General features: G+C 39.9%; 1 pseudogene; it reads right to left on the reverse strand.

Moving 5' to 3' along the window:
* Positions 1-2,088: 2,088 nt before the first annotated feature.
* LOC129475381 (tubulin alpha-8 chain-like) lies at positions 2,089-6,850 on the reverse strand (annotated as a pseudogene).
* Positions 6,851-7,411: the final 561 nt, after the last annotated feature.

The following is a 7,411-nucleotide window of genomic DNA, read 5'->3' on the forward strand; positions in this document are numbered from 1 at the left end:
CTACTAAAAATACAAAAAATTGGCCAGGTGTGGTGGCAGGAACCTGTAATCCCAGCTACTTGGAGGCTGAGACACGAGAATGGTAATTCCAGCTGACCTTGGTGGTCTTACTATCAGAAATAACTGAAGAAACTGGATTGACATTTGATAGGTGAATGGGATAATCTTGATAATAATATGGTACTAAGTTAGAGAAGTATTGGGTAATATAGCATGAGTTTACAGGTCCTGCGTAGGCTTCACATTGATGAAGTTACTGTGCTGCTAGCTATCTAATAATTAATATGCTAAAAATCTTAGGTTATCTCATCCCTTCATCAATTTTTTTTCAAATAGAAAAGCATCTGCAGAGCATAGTTTAGTAACTTTTACTCATATATGAGAAAATTGTTTATTTTCTGCTTTCCTGAAAATCTAAACCAAACATGAAATTTAAGTGAAATAAAGAATAAGGTTTATTTAGTGTAACTACCTGAAATCTCATTTTTCACACATCAACAATTAAAAGTAGCTAATGTTCATGTAGTCAATAAAATTCAATAAAGATTTATTGGTCACCTCCTGTGGTGCCAGGAAGTACACTAGGCAAACATCGTGATATTGGATGAATAAACATGGCTCCTGGCCTTGAGGAGTTCAGCGGAGGAAGTAAAGCTTTACTTATTCATAAAGTATATCTGTGATAATAGACTATAGTTCTAGGTACTGAAAAAAATGCCTGGAAATGAAATATTAGGTTAGGGATTTGAACTTGGCAAAATGAAAAGCTAAAAATCTTCTCTTTTCATAAAAGTCACAATGATATATGGGCTATGATAATAGCTTACAGTTCTAAATGCTATGTGGTAAATAATGTTGATTCTTGGATAAACTATTTCCTCATCATTTTAGTAGGTTAGACATAAAGCTTGAGATAAGTACTATTACTCTTAAAGAGTATGGCAAATTTTATGCATTTTCATGGGTTTATAATCTTGGCACTTTGTTGTTACAGTACCTTATGTTTAATTACAGAAGGCTGAAAAAAGAAAAAATAGGGAAAACACTAGCGAATGTTAAAAATGTTTATTATTAAACATCATTCACTAATTCAAAAAGTGTATGCTGAAAATAGGATTGTTTGAGGTTTTTCATATCCTTGAGGCTATTATTGGTCTATTGGAAACGACTTTTGGAGATCATGCTAGTCTTCACTTTGTGAATGGAATTTTGGCTATGGCAGATAGTACACAGTATTGTTCCCAGTATGTCTAGCAGGCAGCAGACTAAAGTATCTTTTACCAGCACTATTTCTTTCCCTCCCTGCATCACAGATATTTTTAGAACCTGATACTGGATTTAAGTGAATTTGTCATTGCTCTGCATACATTATAAAACACAGCCTATTGAAAGCTCCTTTTCAGCTCTCCCTTGCTACTAGTAAAGGAGGAAAATTGCGAGCAGGGTCTCCTTAAACCTGCTTAGAAGTGGGGCAATCATACATGTTGAGAGTACCACAAGTGCAATTTGAAATTGGTTGTAATTAAGGTGGTTAATGAAAACGACTTAAAAAAAAAAAAACTACATGGAAAGAAAAGTTAATCAAAGAAAATGCGTCACATGACATATGTCATTTTGAAGCATAAGGTAAATATTTCAATATGTCTTCAGTTTTCTCCAAAATATTTTAGAATGAAGACAAACTAATTTTTGAAAACCAAAATTCTATTTCCAACTACTTCATATCCTTTTTTTTTTAAAGACAGGCAATACTTCAGTTAAAACCCGTCACAGAAATGAACAGCTTGAGTCTGTAATACAGCATACATGTTTTAAAGCCTAAGTCAGTAATTGTATATGAGAGCATACACATACACTGCTGCATACAAATTAACTCATCAGACCACAATTTTTCAATGTTTAAAACAGAATAAGCTTCCCTGTGAAAGCAGCATCTGTGCTGGTTTCTTTTTTGTTTTTTGTTTTTTGTTTTTTTGAGATGGAGTTTCACTCTTGTTGCCCAGGCTGGAGTACAAGGGCGCAATCTCGAATCACTGCAACCTCTGCCTCCCAGGTTCAAGCGATTCTCCTGCCTCTGCTGTTTTAACTTTAGTATTTTTCTTCTTCTTCATCCTCTTTTTCAACAGACTCCACATCAACATCCTCATAATCCTTCTCAAGGGCAGCCATGTCCTCATGGACCTCAGAAAACTCTCCTTCCTCCATTTCCTTACCCACTTACCAGTGAACAAAGACATGCTTGGAATACATCAGGTCAAACTTGTGGTCCAGGTGAGCCCAGGCCTCAGCAATGGCTGTGTTGTTGACCAACATGCACACAGCTCTCTGTATCTCAGTCAGGTCTCTGCCAGGCACCACAGTGGGAGGCTAGTAATTAATGCCACCTTGAAGCCAGTGGGGCACCAATCCACAGATTGGATGGTACAGTCGGTCTTGATGGTGGCAATGGCAGCACTGACATCTTTGGGAACCACATCATTATGGTACAACAAGCAGCAAGCCATGTATTTACCATAGTAAGGATCATGTTTCACCACCTGGTTGGCTTGCTCAAAGAAAGCATTGGTAATCTCTGCTACAGAAAGCTGTCTATGGTAGGCTTTCTCAGTAGAGATGATGAGGGTGTATTAGTTTGTTTTCATACTGCTGATAAAGACATACCCAAGGCTGGGCAATTTACAAAAGCAAGAGGTTTATTGGACTTACAGCTCCACATGGCTGGGGAGGCCTCACAATCATGGTGGAAGGCAAGGAGGAGCAAGTCACATCTTACATGGATGGCAGCAGGCAAAGAGAGATTGTGCAGAGAAACTCCAGTTTCTAAAAGCCATCAGATCTTGTGAGAGTTATTCTCTATCACGAGAACAGCACCGGAAATACCCACCCCCATGATTTAATCATCTTCTACCAGGTCTCTCCCACAACACATGGGAATTATGGTAGCTACAAAATGAGATTTGGGTGGGGGCACAGAGCCAAACCATATCAGAGGGCATAGTTGCCCAGAGAGAAGTGGATGCAGGGATAGGACACCAGGTTGGTCTGGAGTTCTATCACATCAATATTTAGGGTTCCATCAAATCTCAGGGAAGCAGTGACGGAGGACACAATTTGACCTATGAACCTATTTAGGTTAGTGTAGGTTGGGCCTTAATATCAAGGTTTCTATAACAGATGTCATAAATGGCCTCATTGTCTATCATGAAAGCATAATCAGAGTGCTCCAGGGTGATGTGGGTGGTGAGAGTGGAGTTGTAGGGCTCTAGTACAGGTGTGGAAACCTGAGGGGCTGGGTAAATGGAGAACTCCAGCTTGGATTTCTTACCATAGTCAACAGAGAGACATTCCATGAACAGGGAGGTGAACCCAGGACCAGTTCCCCTGCCAAAGCTGTGAAAACCAAGAAGCCCCGAAGACCTGTGCACAAGTTGGCCAGTTTATGAATTTGGCCCAACATGAAGTCAATGATCTCCTTGCCAATGGTGTAGTGCCCTCGGGCATAATTATTGGCAGCATCTTCCTTGCCTATGATGATATGCTCAGGTTGGAAGAGCTCATGGTATGTGCCAGAGCGAACTTCATCAGTGACCATGGGTTCCAGGTCTACAAACACTGCTTGGGCAAGGGCTTGGTTTCTGCTTCACAGCTGCCTAGCAGATGACAGAGATGAAGAGGAGAGGTTGTTCCTTCTTACAGACTGACTCTTAAACAGTTGATGTAAGGGAACCTTCATCTCCTTTTTTTTTTAACAGGGGCTTATTTGTAGAGCAGCTTGAGGTCCACAGCGAAAGTGAGCAGAAAGTACAAAGTTCCCATATACCTCCTGCCCACCACAACATGCGCAGCCTCCCCCAGTATCAACATCTGGCACCAGAGTGGTACATTCATTACAATCAATGAACCTACATCGAGGCATCATGACCACCCAGAGTCCCATAGTGTACACTTGCATTCACTCTTGGTACTGTGCATTCTATGGATTTTGGCAAATGTACAATGACATGTACCTACCATTGTACTGTCATAAGTAGTTTTACTGTCCTAAATTCCTTTGAGCTCTGCCTATTCACTCCTCCTCATCTACTTTTAAAAAAGCCAAACTGCTCAATATCTATTATGTGCCTAATCTGGGATTTCTCAATCTCGGACTCTTGACATTTTGAATAGGGTAATTCTTTTAAAGCAGATGTCCAGTACGTTCTAGGATATATAGCAGCATCCCTGGCCTCTACCCAATCAATTCCAGAAACCCTGCCATTCTTAGTTGTGAGAACCAAAAATGTCTCCAGACATTGCTAAATGTCCCCTGGGAGCAGGTAGCAAAATCATTCCTGTTAAGAACCACTGGCCTAATCTAAGGCATACTCTACTTCCAAATGAATGTCTATATTATTCTATTATGACTTGTACAGTTAGTCATTAAATGCTATCAACAAATATTTATTAGGCTTACTATGTGCTGGATACTATAAATGTATTCCACACTAGCCCAGTCAAGAGCTATTAAATTCTTAATATATTAATAAGTGACAGGGAGAGGCACGAGTTGTTGCAACAAACATTTTAAAAATCTACATGCAGTAGCTACATTGAATCTTGAGGCATGATTGATTAAATTGATATAGCGATCTTCACGATCTAGTTCACAGCAGAATGAACGCAGAGGGAAAATGCATTGATCATTAAAATTGCTTAACTGATTGGACCTGCTATGCAGTGATCCGCTTCAGCAGCCACATGCAAGAGACAGACACTGCCTCTACAGGGAAATAATTCTGAGTAATTAGCCAGGGAAGACCCTATACAAATCCCCACTCCCACCCTAACTCCACCACTGTTTTCCCATGATAGCAAGGGATATTTACCGGATTCCCTTGCGAAATTGCCATAAGTGCCTCAGTGCTCCTTTCATTTTGCTTCTGTAGATAGAGGCAGGACTGATGATAAGCTGGTTTCCTTTCTGGTTGGCCAGTACTCGTGCTGTTCAGATCATTAAATCAAATGAAACCAAGCAAGTTATAATTTGAGATTTTATTTGGAGATTCTCCTTGTAAAGATTTAGGCATTAAAGTAGTCACACAGAATCCAAGAGACAACTGTCAGAAATGGAAAGGGGAATTGGAGTGGTAGACAATGAGACATCTTGGCAAAACTAATTCTATTTGCATATGGCCTCAAATTATGGGTTTCCTCCTTCTCTTTCTCCTTTTCCTTTTTTGGACAGACTTATTACAGTCATTTTGATTTCTCCCACTTTTGTTTCTTTGTCTTTTTTTAATGATGAGTCAAAAATAAATAAATTCAAAATTGACTCACTGAAGGCAGTTAACTACATTTAACTTTTATTTCCAAGGCACTTCTTGGAGGATGTGGGTCTACTTATTCCTTGTTTGTTAAAGTGAACTGATACGTATATTCCTGTTTGTGGACCTCTAAATTGGTCTTCTCATCTATAACTTGTAAGATTCCTTCCAGCTCTAATTGTCTATGATCTGTTGGCTACTATAATAAATGTATACTAGACCATGATGCATGCTGGGACCTCAGCAGAAGGAAGAAGAGGAAAGTAGTAGGACAGAATCTTGGAAAAGGCTGGATTGAAACTTCATGGACTAACTTGGTTATAGGAATGTACCTTCAAGATTGTGTTTGGGGCCAGGTGCAGTGGCTTATACCTGTAATCCCAGCACTTTGGGAGGCTAAGGCAGGAGGATTGTTTAAGGCCAGGAGTTCAAGACAAGCCAGTACAATATAGCGAGATCCCACCTCTATAAAAAATTTAAAAATTGGCTGGCCGTTGTGCCACATGACTGTACTCCCAGAAACTTGGGAGGCTGAGGTGGGAGGATTGCCTGAGCCCAGGAAGTTGAGGCTGCAGTGAGCTGAAATCACGCCACTGCACTGCAGCCTGGGTGACAGATCAAGACCCTGTCACAACTTTTTTTTTAAAAAAAAGATTGTGTTTGGCATGTCAAATCAAAGTTCAAAGGATGAGACAAACGGGCTTTATTCAAAGGATGATCAAGTCCTGGAGTTGGGTCACGGAAAGCAGTAGAACCAAACATTTGCTGGCAAGAACTGATCCCAGATGGTCTATTTGGATTACAGCAAGATGCCAGCTAAAAGAGGAAGCTATGCAAAACAGGATCCAGCTCCCAGGGGCAATGGGAATAGGAAGGATTTCTTAGAGAATCAGGGCCCTAGGCAATTAGGCTGGAACTGAGGATTAGTTCTAGCCTCAAAGTGGGAATTACAACCCTAATCAGAAAACTAAGGCAAAAAGTCAATCACAGAGGGTAATCCAACACTAGAGGGGGATGGGTGGTCAGAGAAGAGGATGCAGTTCAGTGAACACACAACAGACATAAAGGTGCCTGGGGGATCATGTCTATTTTATCATGCCGGCTGTCAGGAGGAATGCCTAGTGTCCTGCTGGTTGTAGGCAGGATTTGGCTCACTCAATGTAGGAGGCAGAATAGTCCTAGCCTCTGTCAGAGCAGGGCTAGGAAAGGCTACCTCATATACTTTGTTTCACTTAACTCTTCTCTTTGTCAATTCTTAAATAGTCACAAAACATCATACTCATCAATTGCTATGGTTTTTATTTCTACCCTGAGTTGTATGCAACTTCTTAAAGAATTAAACATGATCAGGCCCTAAATATTGTGCTATTAAATTTCTTTATATCCACAGACCGTATACACTAAACCAAGTTCAGCAAACTTTTTCTGTACAGGTCTGGACAGTAAATATTTAAGGCTCTCCAGACCATAGGGTGTTGGTCACAAGTACTCACCTCTGCCATTGTAGCATGAAAGTAGCCATATTCAATATGAAAACAGATAAGCATGGCTGTGTTCCAATAAGTCTTTACTTATGGACCTTGAAATTTGAATTTCATAAAATTTTCACATGTCAAGAAATATTATTCATTTTTATTTTTTTAGCAACTTAAACGTGTACAAATCATTCTTAGCTCATGGGCCATACAAAAACAAGCAGTAGGTCATAGTTTGCAACTCCTGTACTAAACTTAAACAAACGATAATTTATTTAGCGAACAATGATCTGCCTAATTCTGCCTAGCAGGCCTCCAACACTATAATCAGGGCCAAGTAATCCTATTGGTAGGATTAGCCTTGCTCCAAGTTCTGGTAAAAATCAGGTCACAGACAGTGAGAACATAAGAAACTCTAACTACCATCCATTCTCTATAAAAGTCAACCTGTTTGATGGCCCTGCGCTATTTCTGCACTTTGTTCTGGTAATAGCTCTCTGATCTGTTTGCTATTAATAAATCCACTTGAATTGCACTCCAGTTCCCACAGATATTCTTTCTTTTATGTACGACTTTCTGCTTGACATTCAGTTTCTACAGAACTAGAGTCTCACCATGACTCGTCCAAAATCA

Source organism: Symphalangus syndactylus, chromosome X (genome assembly GCF_028878055.3).
Source record: "Symphalangus syndactylus isolate Jambi chromosome X, NHGRI_mSymSyn1-v2.1_pri, whole genome shotgun sequence".
Classification (NCBI taxonomy): domain Eukaryota; kingdom Metazoa; phylum Chordata; class Mammalia; order Primates; family Hylobatidae; genus Symphalangus; species Symphalangus syndactylus.